This window comes from Bufo gargarizans, chromosome 2 (assembly GCF_014858855.1).
Source record: "Bufo gargarizans isolate SCDJY-AF-19 chromosome 2, ASM1485885v1, whole genome shotgun sequence".
NCBI lineage: Eukaryota > Metazoa > Chordata > Amphibia > Anura > Bufonidae > Bufo > Bufo gargarizans.
Window position 1 is genome coordinate 145,625,007 of NC_058081.1, and position 13,776 is coordinate 145,638,782.

The following is a 13,776-nucleotide window of genomic DNA, read 5'->3' on the forward strand; positions in this document are numbered from 1 at the left end:
GAAAGGCGTTTTCTTCCTGGTAAAGCAAGCAGAGAGAACAATTTTTTTTTTTTTCCGTAAAAAAAAAAAAATCTAAATGATTCATTTTAATTTTAGGCATGAAGTATAGCTAATGTGTAGCAGGACAGGACTGTGTAAACAGTCGGCCAGCTAACAGGCCGCTCTGAAGACGTAAAGAAAGAGAGTGGCTTAACCCTTCGTTGGCACAACGGTAAACTGTGTAACGCTGCCAGTTCTGCTGCCATATAACCCTAGGAGTATGCTTTTCTAACAGACCAGAAACTCAATGAATGTCTAAAGGAAAGGCTGAGTTGTTTTTTTTTTTTTCATGTTCCCTCGTGGTGCAGGAAAAAAAGGTTATGACCAAAGTGGTTTCATTCAATGAAATAGCATCTCCTTTATGCACATCTGTCTCACTGGGCGGTATTTAAAATGCAGAGACTCAGGCAATTATGATTTACTGGCAAGCTACTCAGTCACTGCAGAGCGAGAGGAGAGGGGAAAAAAACTGTATGAAAGTATAGCTTGCTGTGGATGTGTTTCTCAGCAGAGAAGGAAATCCACCCAGGAGTTACAGGCTCTGCACTCAGAAACATGGACTGGCCGCTCACTCTTAACCTGGGGAATAACTTTGTGTTAATGAATCTGTAAAGAAGATATTCAATATTCCTGGCAATGGTAAGTCCCTTTTTTTCTCATCGAAGTTAAGTTTTAGTAACGTATAAAGTGGAAAAGTTAGCCAGATGTTTTTCATTCACAGTAGCTGCAGTTTGTCCTGTGTTATTTTTAATTAAGAACAACCAAAGAAAGAACTCTTTTAGAGGCAGACACGCTGGGGTCCCTGCTGCTCAGACACCAGCCACAGAACAGAAATTCATTGTGAAGTAGGATGTAGAACAAAGCCATAAAATGATATTTTGTGCAGATTTTACTGGAGCGACGTACACGTACCTGTATTAATAAGGCGGCGTTATACAGAATAGTACTACAGTTGTAGAAAACCATGGAGAAATAAAACGAGTATTGGAAAATATTTTACACCAACTTTACGTATAGACTTATTTATATTACTTATTTTACTGTCCAAATATCAGTGATGTGACTTATCTTACGTACAAACTTGAACTCTTCCTAAGTCTTGGCCTTTGCATAAACATATTTTGACGTAATACCATACGTTTTAATGTATGCCCATTCTAGTACCGTGTATAGGCTGCGACTTGCAGTCACTAGTATTAAGGTCTACTCTAGAGCATTCATCATGAGTCTACTACCAGGATTTAACCTGTAGACTGGGAGATAGTCAAGTAAGTTTTTATGAAATGAAATAATAGATGTCTTGTTCCGCCATTTTCTTTTTTTTATTCCTCTGTAAAACCATTCCTCCACCAGTTGTTTAATATCATATATAAAACTAATCAGTATTATAATACATAGTAATAGTCAAGTAAAAGTTACATTGACATGATTACAAACCTTGTATGCCTTCTGTCTGGAACAATTGCCTGTCCCACCAATGTGCCATGACCCATCGATAGGAACCAATGAGTTGTCACTCTATACTTTGATTACTTCTTGATATTCATTGTCATAAAGATATGTTTATTATAATTAATGTAGTAAAGCATTAAATTAGGCTAAAGTTGCCTATTATTGAACTTTATATTAGTAACTGTTGCAAAATAAGTTCTTTTTTCATAATCGTCATTAGATGAGGCCTACGGTGGCATCATCATCAGTAAATCCTGCTCAAACAGATGAGTATTTTGTACAAATTCTGGTTTCAGAGTGTTCTGTGCAGGAGCGGATTGGCTATAGACCTTACATGGAAATTTCCCGGTGGGCCGATGCCCAGAGGGCCATCTGGGTCCTCCTCAGGGCCGGCTAGTGGAAGTTGTTGGGGATGTATTTTGTGCTGCTGGCAGTATTTTGTGATGGACTGTGATATTTGGCTCTGTTGGGGTAGTACAATGTGCCACAATATGGTATTGCTGGCACTGCCTTCCATCAATTTGGACCCAACTGCAAAACAAGGCCACTTTTAGTATTTTTTCCAGGGCCACTTCAAGCTCTCAGTCCGCCCCTGGTTCTGTGGCAAACTTAGTTCAGCTCAGTAGAACTGTGGTGTCTGGTTGTTGTGGCTGTAATACAGATTCTACAATGTGGCTTCATTAAGGATGTTTGAAACCAGTATAATTCTCTATTATTGTGTAACCTACTGGTAGACCTCAACATGAAGAAGATGCAGCAGTCCAGCAGTAATGTGAAACCAAGATGGATTCATTCACATTAGAGATGAGTGAATTGATTCTAAACAAATTGGATGTGATATGAAATTCACAAATATTCTGCTGCCAAATGAATCTGAAGTTTTGACGTTTCACTTTGGACAAATCATGCATAACGGGGCCAGCACATTTTTACTGTGAAAATTGGTTGAAAAAAACAGCAGGGAGGATGATTATGGACCCTGGGAAGGAGGGGGATCGTGCCCTGATAGACTCAGAGGCTGACAAGCAGGCTGTCAGCCAATCAGGGGGCAGGATTTTGGCAGGACCTGCAGTCTCTGGGCTTGCTTTGAAGCCAAAGACACCATTCTGAGCTTTCTCCGCAAGACCAGCACACAAAACCACTGCCGTGTGCAAGATCTGCAAAAAGAAGAAATCTTTTCTGGCCACAATGAACGACAACAAAGTGGTGAAGGACAAGTCTTAGCAGGAGAACATGTAACTGATGATGATGATGATGATGACAACCACACTGTACAGGTTGTGCCTGTTCAAAGAAGACCAGGAGAATGAAGACAGTATTGTACCGATACCTGGCCAGTTCTATTTTCCCACCGGATCGGGTGATGCTGCCTCATGTGCACGGAACGGCACATCATTTTAAAAATTTGACAAATGTTACAGATAGCTGGCCAGAAGTAGTAATGGTAGTATTAGTAATGGTTGTGCTAAATGTAGTAGTAATGGTTGTGCTAAATGTGGAGCTGTACCACGCCTTCACCCAAATGTAATTCTGATCTGTGGTATTACTACTTCTGGCCAGCTGTCCATTGCAATTGTGGCAGTGTCACCAGATCCACTGGTAAAATAGAACTGGCCAGCAATCAGAACAAGATTGTCTTCCTTCTCTCAGTCTTCTTACTGGCAACCACAAGCAGTTACTTGTTCTCCTGCTTAGACTTCTCCTCCTCCACTCTGTTGTAGTCATTGATAATGGAATATATTGCCAGAAAACAACTTTATGAGCTCAGTAATCCAGTTATGAGCAAGCAAGTTCATTTGCTGCCATACTAGTTAGTTGTGGTAATTAGAGATTTGGAATTTTCCAAATAAAAAAAATAAAATAAAATTGCTTTGTGACAAATTAGTTTGTCACAATGTGCATTTTTTGCAGGTAGTGGGTGATGCAATTGGCCGCTCCCAAATCATTGTACCCCTTAGATGGCGAGTTCATACATGATCTCGGCGTCTGAGAGTAAACACTGTAAAATTAACAGAAAAAAAAATAAATCATACTTACCACCTCCATTATCTCGCAACGGGCCAGCTGCCACCATCTTTTTCTTAAAGATCTTGCGTAAAATCTCATACGGCCCGAGATTACGTCGTCACGCCAGCCGGCGTGGTGACGTCATACGTCACCAAGCATGGGAATTTGCCCAATAATCAGGATTATTTGATATAATATTTTTTTTTTTACATTATTTCAGGTAAAATCGATTGGCAACCATAAAGCACGAGGAAATTCGGCTTCGCAGCGAATAGAATTTTTCCTGAAATTCGGATCAAATTCCACTTTATTGGATTTGATTTGCTCATCTCTAGTGGTAATTGTTGCGCAGGTCTGTGTCTTGAACCAAATTGTGTCTTGTTCTGCTAATGTGGGACACTTCTGCGCCTTTAAAATTTGATTCAGCAAACATTGCTATCTCTGACCAGTTGTTCCTAAAATGTGTCTTTTCGATCTTATTATATGGCACACTTCTGCGCATTTACCTAAATTGTATTCATATCTATGGCATTTATACTTTTTGCCAGCTGTCTGTAAAACTTGTCTCATTGTCCTCTAAATGTGGCACAGTCCCATGCCTTCACCCAAATTTTATTCATCAGGCAGTAGTACTTCTGGCCAGATATCTGTTAAAATTGTCTTGTTTTTCAAATGACCATGACCTTTCTCCAGCACATTCCCTGTTCCCTGGACCCATGGACTTCTGAGGAGGGAGAAATAGTGACCAGAACTGGCCTAGTTTGCTATTGTTGGACTGTCTTGTGAGGCCTCCAGCATACTGTTGGAGAGGGTTTTTGGCATGGAAGGTGGCAATGTCACATACAAAACAACAAAGTTGCCATCCACAAGTGTACAAAACATCATTTTTGTCAAAATGAATGAGGCATGGGTTCCACACCCCACTGACTTTGGTCAATCAATTGATCTTCCATTGTTGACAGTGGCCATTTATTGCTCTCCCAATCATGTCAATGAAACTGTCTGCTTACATACCATCATATTCCATATGGTATGGCTGTTGCTGCCACCACCTAAGCTGCTACTCCTCCTACTGCAACTACTATTACACCTACACAGTCAGCACTACTTCTGATACCTCTACAGAGCCACAAACACATCTACTGCCTTGTCTGTTCCATGCTGTGCTGCTACTGCTGCCACTACTATTACTGCCACATGCAACTCTCACCCCTACACACCTTTCCTTTCCATATCCACACTACTGCTTCTGCTGTCAAAAGAACAGGAGAAATTTTCAAGGCTTGTTCATAAGACACTGTTTGTTCCGACACTACCTTTTGTGTGTACAATTACGGGCAGGCATCTGCCCCCATGAAGACATAATTTTTGGATGCTAGTTCACAACAAGCCACTGTTTTTCCCATGTTTAAACAGCATTTACCCCCAATAAGGAGCAATCATTTTTTGGAACTTTTCTCATTTTAAAAAGAATAACACATGCAACAGTGCTGTGTGTTTTTAAACATGCTGTTTATTAGCACTGTCAACCATGTGTTTTTTTTGTGTCATTGCATTAATGAGTTTAAAATGGTGGGGAAGGAGGGAGAGAGGGAGAGAGAAAATTCCATAAAGAGAGAAAGGCATGAGAGAAAAAAAAGTCTTAGGAGACTCGGAGTGCCATACATCAATATTCACAGCAATTTGAGCACTTTTGATTTGGGTATAGAATAGATTCCTACTCAAATTAAATTTTGTATGGATTTATTACAATCAATTTCTAAATGAAGTTCAAGAAATTAGGGCATTTTTAATTCCCATGTACATGTTCACAGGCAATGTTTAAAGGGGTTGTCTGTGTTCAGAGCTGAACCCAGACATACCCATTTTTTTACCCAGGCAGCCCCCCCTGATGTTAGCATCAGAGCATTTCATGCTTCGATGCTCTCCTTTGCCCTGCGCAGGGCAAGGACTCTTTTATTTACGATAACACACTGCCGGGAGGAGGCTTCCGCACAGCAGTGTGTTCGGTGACGTCACCAGCTCTGATGGGCAGGCTTTTGCAATGCCCTTGCCATTTACAGGCTAGGGTAGCGCTAAAGCCCGCCCATCAGTGCCGGTGACGTCACCAGGCTCACTGCTGAGCGGAAGCCTCCGCCTGGCAGCCCTATGGGGAGCCTGGTTCGTCACCGTAACTCCAGAAAATGCCTTTGCCCTGCACAATTTAGCACAGGGCAAAGGAGAGAATCAGAGCATGAACTGCTCCGATGCTCATGTCAGGGGGGCTGCCTTGGTGAAAATGGGGATATGTCCAGGTTCAGCTCTGAACCCGGACAACCCCTTTAATGAGCAGCTGAAAGGTTGCCTGTGAACATGGGTGAATAAATCAACATAGGTTTCGCTTTACTATTGGACTGCTGCTTCTTATACATGATTGATTACAGGTGAATGTGTCCAGATTCCAGCTTTTTGGAAGTGTGCACGAGTGCCTTGCTGGCTTTCTATTTCCAGCTGCTCGTATTTGTTAGCTACTGGAAGAACTAGTATACACGTGCTATCTTACAGGTGTGGATGTTCACGGCACATACAAATTTGTGCATACCACAATGATTTGCACAGTAAGTTGTGCAAGTCTTCAGTGAACACATGGATTCAACTACATTGCTTCATTACTGAAAGCAGTAACTAGATGATGAATTTTATATTTCGTAATAAAAAAAATACTTTATTTCTCTCCAATAATTCACTTCCTCAACACTGTTCCAATTATTTTTTTCTTATTTTGATCATTGGGCTGTGCTGATTTTCACATTGCTTATGATACAATTTGTTCTTGGCCTTTTAAAAGTTGCAGTTGTCAGAGCATTAAAGGGCACTACTATAGATCAGAGCACTAACTGTTCAGGGAATGTGTCTTAGGCCTCATGCACATGACTGTTCCTTTTTTTTTCAGTCCGCAAATTGCGGATCGGCAAAACACTGAAGCAGCCTGTGTGCCTTCTGCAATTTGCAGAACGGAACAGGCGGCCCATTGTAGAAATGCCTATTCTTGTCCGCAAAACGGACCAGAATAGGACATGTTATTTTTTTTGGGCGGAGCCACGGAACGGAGAAACGGATGCGGACAGCAGACGGAGTGCTGTCCCCATCTCTTGTGGCCCCATTGAAGTGAATGGGTCCGCACCCAAGCCACAAAAACTGCGGCTCGGATGCGGACCGGAGCAACGGTCGTGTGCATGAGGCCTAAGGCTGTATATTGCTGTTGTATTTGTTCATGTTTTACTTTTCATGCCTTTTTATCCATGACAGCAGTGGACAATTAAGGAGGTTATCTACTTCCTCCCTCTCTCACTTCTATTTTTTGATCGCATTTAATGGTGGATTTACACGTGCAGATATTCGTGGAGATTATCGGAAATGAACGTTCCTGTGATCGCTCATTCCCCACAATCTGCAGGTGCAGGTGATCACGAGTGAAATGCTTGTTCATTGGGTGAAACTGTTGTTAGTTCTGCCAAGTAAATTATGGTTTCAGGGCAGCAGATTGTCTAAACAGTGATCTGCTGCCCAGAAACAATGCAGCTGAATGAGGATGAGTGATCGCAATAGCGATCTCTCGTTCTCATACTGTGGAGGTGATTGCTGCATGTAAAAGCAGTGCTTTACCTCCACTTAACTGGGTGCTCCTCTGTATACATGTATGTGAAAATCCATCTTAAGGCCTCTTTCACACTACCGTTTTTTTTTTCCGTTTTGCGGTCCGTTTTTTGCGTTCCGTATACGGTCCGTATACGGAACCATTCATTTCAATGGTTCCGCAAAAAAAAAACGGAATGTGTTCCGTATGCATTCCGTTTCCGTATTTCCGTTTTTCCGTTCTGTTGAAAGATAGAACATGTCCTATATTTGGCCGCAAATCACGGTCCGTGGCTCCATTCAAGTCAATGGGTCCGGAAAAAAAAACGGAACACATACGGAAATGCATCCGTATGTCTTCCGTATCCGTTCCGTTTTTTGCGGAACCATCTATTGAAAATGTTATGCCCAGCCCAATTTTTTCTATGTAATTACTGTATACTGTATATGCCATACGGAAAAACGGAACGGAACAACGGAACGGAAACGGAACCACAACGGAAGCAAAAAACGGAACAACGGATCCGTGAAAAACGGAACGCAAAACACTGAATTCAACATACTGTAGTGTGAAAGAGGCCTAAGAGTGAACTAGGAACAGAAAACCAATGGGGCACATTTTCTAAGACCATTTTTTTATGGCGGTGTTAGATTCCCCCTTGCGCTGCTGTTAGATTTGTCTAATTTATGATGAGGCATAAATCCATGTTTTGGATGTTTTTTAATTATTGTAAAGAGTATGTTATTTGTCACTGATCGTGGATTGGTCCCTTGTTGTGTTTAAGAAATGTATCACCCCATATGCAGCTGACCGCTACAGGTAGCGAGTGCGAAACACGTATTGGGGCGTTTCTGAGTGCCATAAGTTTGGTCTGTATCAACTGCTTTACTATAGGTTGTGACTTTGGGCATAAATATCATGTATAGATGTACTGTTCTGTCAAGTTTTTACATTATATCACTCCATTAATTGCATCATTGTATGTTATATTCCATTCTCTTCTTATATATTACATTTAGGCTTTAGGGTGGCAAAGGCATCGTGGTTTACGGTATGTGTCTTACTTTATCTGATCGATTGCTAAATGGCGAGCTCGATTATCCAATAATATAAAGTGAAATATAACGTTATATTTCAGATCAAATGACTAAAATGCAGAAAATTGAAATTGGTTTTGAGCAAAGGGCCTTCACTTGCATGTGAACAGAGGCAAGTGTCTGGCAAATTAAAGATGATTTATATCCTGTAGGTCAAACTCATAGGTGTTCCTATGTGAGAGAGTAAATGTCATAGGTGTCCTTATGAGAGAGAGGCTAAATATCAGTCATTGAAAAGGAATCTTCATATAGCTATAATGTATGACTGAACCATTAACACGCAGATTCCATTGGCCATAAAGTTTCTGTGAATCAGTATTTAAAGCACCATATGACTTCTATCTACAGTATTCTGATAGAAAGTAACAAACCATCAGGACTGAAATCTGTGCTGCACTTACACTACTCTTCTAGTACTAAGTATAGAGTTCATTTTCTGTAGTTTATTGTTAATTTATGGACCCCTGGACAACCTCCTAGTGCTACATCTGTTAAAACAAGAGTACCCAGGGGGCTATTACCCTTATGGCCCTGCTCTCAGGATGATGGAACTGCTACATACATATTAATGAATGTTATTAATAGCTTCTTTAAGTGACCGTATTTAGCATTAATTACCCTCAATCATTATTATACCATGATGTCAAGATTTTTATACGTGGCCTGCAGTTTACAGGTGTGTCCACATCAATATCATCGTAAATATAGTTTTACTGGCCTCAATGCTGCTTCTGTTAGGTAGAACAACATATTATATCTGCATTGTAATTCTCAAATACCAATATGACTATAACTAAATGGAAGATGTGGAAAAATGCTGCAAAGTTGAATACTTAAAAAAAATTGACTTTTGGGGCCATTTATCAAACTGCGTAGCAATCAATCTGATTCCACCTTTTATTTTTGATGGCTCCTTTGGAAAATGAAATGTGGAATCTGATTGGTTGCTATGGGCAACTAAGCCAGTTCTACTTTACACCAGTTTGATAAATAACCCCATTTATTGTTATCATTTAACAAAATGCTAAGTGAATGGACAAAAAAGAAATCAAAATCAAATCAATATTTGTTGTGCTCACCCTTTGCCTTCAAAACAGCATCAGTTCTTGTAGGTATAACTGCATGCAGATTTTGAAGGAACTCAGCAGAGAGGTTGTTCAAACATCTGCATATAGGCTTGCTCAAATCCTTCTGTCTCTTCATGTAATCTCAGACTGATTCAGTGTTGAGCTCTGCTCTGTGGGGGCCATATCATCACATCTTGGACTCATTCTTCTTTACAATGAAAATGGTTCTTGATGACATTAGCTGTCTGTTTGGGGTCATTGTCCTGCTGCAGAATGAACTTGGAGCCAATCAGACGCCTCCATGATGGTACTGCACGATGGATAAGTATCTGTCTGTATTTCTCAGCATTGAGGATACCATTCATCCACACTAGATCCACAACTCCATTTGCTGAAAACTTAGTGCAGTTGATGAAACAATTGTCATGATTAGAGTTGAGCGAACACCTGGATGTTCGGGTTCGAGAAGTTCGGCCGAACATCCCGGAAATGTTCGGGTTCGGGATCCGAACCCGATCCGAACTTCGTCCCGAACCCGAACCCCATTGAAGTCAATGGGGACCCGAACTTTTCGGCACTAAAAAGGCTGTAAAACAGCCCAGGAAAGAGCTAGAGGGCTGCAAAAGGCAGCAACATGTAGGTAAATCCCCTGCAAACAAATGTGGATAGGGAAATGAATTAAAATAAAAATTAAATAAATAAAAATTAACCAAAATCAATTGGAGAGAGGTTCCATAGCAGAGAATCTGGCTTCCCGTCACCCACCACTGGAACAGTCCATTCTCAGATATTTAGGCCCCGGCACCCAGGCAGAGGAGAGAGGTCCCGTAACAGAGAATCTGTCTTCATGTCAGCAGAGAATTAGTCTGCATGTCATAGCAGAGAATGAGGCTTCACGTCAGCCACCACTGCAACAGTCCATTGGCATATATTTAGGCCCAGCACCCAGGCAGAGGAGGGAGGTCCCGTAACAGAGAATCTGTCTTCATGTCAGCAGAGAATTAGTCTGCATGTCATAGCAGAGAATGAGGCTTCACGTCAGCCACCACTGCAACAGTCCATTGGCATATATTTAGGCCCAGCACACACACAGGCAGAGGAGAGAGGTCCCGTAACAGAGAATCTGGCTTCATGTCAGCAGAGAATCAGTCTGCATGTCATAGCAGAGAATGAGGCTTCACGTCAGCCACCACTGCAACAGTCCATTGGCATATATTTAGGCCCAGCACACACACAGGCAGAGGAGAGAGGTCCCGTAACAGAGAATCTGGCTTCATGTCAGCAGAGAATCAGTCTGCATGTCATAGCAGAGAATGAGGCTTCACGTCAGCCACCACTGCAACAGTCCATTGGCATATATTTAGGCCCAGCACCCAGGCAGAGGAGGGAGGTCCCGTAACAGAGAATCTGTCTTCATGTCAGCAGAGAATTAGTCTGCATGTCATAGCAGAGAATGAGGCTTCACGTCAGCCACCACTGCAACAGTCCATTGGCATATATTTAGGCCCAGCACACACACAGGCAGAGGAGAGAGGTCCCGTAACAGAGAATCTGGCTTCATGTCAGCAGAGAATCAGTCTGCATGTCATAGCAGAGAATGAGGCTTCACGTCAGCCACCACTGCAACAGTCCATTGGCATATATTTAGGCCCAGCACACACACAGGCAGAGGAGAGAGGTCCCGTAACAGAGAATCTGGCTTCATGTCAGCAGAGAATCAGTCTGCATGTCATAGCAGAGAATGAGGCTTCACGTCAGCCACCACTGCAACAGTCCATTGGCATATATTTAGGCCCAGCACCCAGGCAGAGGAGGGAGGTCCCGTAACAGAGAATCTGTCTTCATGTCAGCAGAGAATTAGTCTGCATGTCATAGCAGAGAATGAGGCTTCACGTCAGCCACCACTGCAACAGTCCATTGGCATATATTTAGGCCCAGCACCCAGGCAGAGGAGGGAGGTCCCGTAACAGAGAATCTGTCTTCATGTCAGCAGAGAATTAGTCTGCATGTCATAGCAGAGAATGAGGCTTCACGTCAGCCACCACTGGAACAGTCCATTCTCAGATATTTAGGCCCCGGCACCCAGGCAGAGGAGAGAGGTCCCGTAACAGAGAATCTGTCTTCATGTCAGCAGAGAATTAGTCTGCATGTCATAGCAGAGAATGAGGCTTCACGTCAGCCACCACTGCAACAGTCCATTGGCATATATTTAGGCCCAGCACCCAGGCAGAGGAGAGAGGTCCCGTAACAGACAATCTGGCTTCATGTCAGCAGAGAATCAGTCTGCATGTCATAGCAGAGAATCAGGCTTCACGTCACCCACCACTGCAACAGTCCATTGTCATAAATTTAGGCCCAGCACTAGTGTTGAGCGGCATGTCCCATATTCGAATTCGCGAAATTTTGTGAATATTCGAAAGAATATTCGTAAAATATTCGCGATTATTCAAATTCGTTATTATTTCGCATATGCGATAATTCGAATTATCGCATAATACATATGCTATGCAAAATTCACATGTGCGCTAATGAAATCGCCTTACGAAGATTCGCAACTCAATTCAATCACTAATGTATGAATGCAATGCCCTTTGCCTCTGTTCTGGGACAAGTGTAGATATTCGCATGTGCGCTAATAAAATCGCCTTACGAAGATTCGCACCTCAATCACTTTCTAGGGAATGTGAGACTTTTGGGAATCAATCGAGATACAGTGGGGGGTGATGACAGTAGTTGACAGAGTACAGATCAATGTAATCTGTAAGGTGGAAAGTAAAATAAAAAATACGAATATTCGTAAATCGAATTTTACGAAGTTCTACGTATTCGCGAATATGGTGCTATACTATATGAATGCACAGGCCTTTGCCTCTCTGTTCTGGGGACAAGTGTAGATATTTGCATTTGCGTTAATAAAATCGCCTTACGAAGATTCGCAGCTCAATTCAATCACTAATGTATGAATGCAAAGCCCTTTGCCTCTGTTCTGGGACAAGTGTAGATATTCGCATGTGCGCTAATAAAATCGCCTTACGAAGATTCGCAACTCAATTCACTAATGTATGAATGCAAAGCCCTTTGCCTCTGTTCTGGGACGTGCCGATATTCGCATGTGCGCTAATAAAATCGCCTTACGAAGATTCGCGCCTCAATCACTTTCTAGGCAATGTGAGTAAGATCTGAGCTGTTGGACCTTTGGGAAACAATCAATTATATGTGTACTGTAATTTTGTGGGGGGGGGGGGGGAAACAAAAAACGAATATTCGTTTTTACGAATATATAGCACTATATTCGAAATATTCGCGAAATCGCGAAGTTGCGATATTCGCGAAAAAAATTTGCTTTTCGAATATTCGCGCTCAACACTACCCAGCACCCAGGCAGAGGAGAGAGGTCCCGTAACAGAGAATCTGGCTTCATGTCAGCAGAGAATCAGTCTTCATATCATAGCAGAGAATCAGGCTTCACGTCACCCACCACTGTAAGAGTCAATTTTCATAAATTTAGGCCCAGAACCCAGGCAGAGGAGAAAGGTCCCGTAACAGACAATCTGGCTTCATGTCAGCAGAGAATCAGTCTTCATATCATAGCAGAGAATCAGGCTTCACGTCACCCACCACTGCAACAGTCAATTGTCATAAATTTAGGCCCAGCACCCAGGCAGAGGAGAGAGCTCCCGTAACAGAGGATCTGGCTTCATGTCAGCAGAGAATCAGTCTGCATGTCATAGCAGAGAATGAGGCTTCACGTCACCCACCACTGCAACAGTCCATTGGCATATATTTAGGCCTAGCACACAGGCAGAGCAGAGAGGTCCCGTAACAGACAATCTGGCTTCATGTCAGCAGAGAATCAGTCTGCATGTCATAGCAGAGAATGAGGCTTCACGTCACCCACCACTGCAACAGTCCATTGGCATATATTTAGGCCTAGCACACAGGCAGAGCAGAGAGGTCCCGTAACAGACAATCTGGCTTCATGTCAGCAGAGAATCAGTCTGCATGTCATAGCAGAGAATGAGGCTTCACGTCACCCACCACTGCAACAGTCCATTGGCATATATTTAGGCCTAGCACACAGGCAGAGCAGAGAGGTCCCGTAACAGACAATCTGGCTTCATGACAGCAGAGAATTAGTCTGCATGTCATAGCAGAGAATGAGGCTTCACGTCAGCCACCACTGCAACAGTCCATTGGCATATATTTAGGCCCAGCACCCAGGCAGAGGAGAGAGGTCCCGTAACAGACAATCTGGCTTCATGTCAGCAGAGAATTAGTCTGCATGTCATAGCAGAGAATCAGGCTTCACGTCAGCCACCACTGCAACAGTCCATTGTCATAAATTTAGGCCCAGCACCCAGGCAGAGGAGAGAGGTCCCGTAACAGACAATCTGGCTTCATGTCAGCAGAGAATTAGTCTGCATGTCATAGCAGAGAATGAGGCTTCACGTCAGCCACCACTGCAACAGTCCATTGGCATATATTTAGGCCTAGCACA

At 42.6% G+C, this 13,776-nt stretch overlaps 1 protein-coding gene across 2 annotated transcripts in view; it reads left to right on the forward strand.

The window, feature by feature from the left end:
* The first annotated feature begins 354 nt into the window (after positions 1-354).
* IL16 (interleukin 16) overlaps positions 355-13,776 on the forward strand; it is a 127,194-nt gene continuing 113,772 nt past the window's right edge. Inside the window, exon 1 of one of the 2 annotated variants that reach the window (XM_044279567.1) lies at positions 355-678. The gene's annotated coding sequence lies outside the window, so the exon portion shown is untranslated. The remainder of the gene's footprint in view (positions 679-13,776) is intronic. The other variant, XM_044279566.1, reaches the window with a different exon arrangement.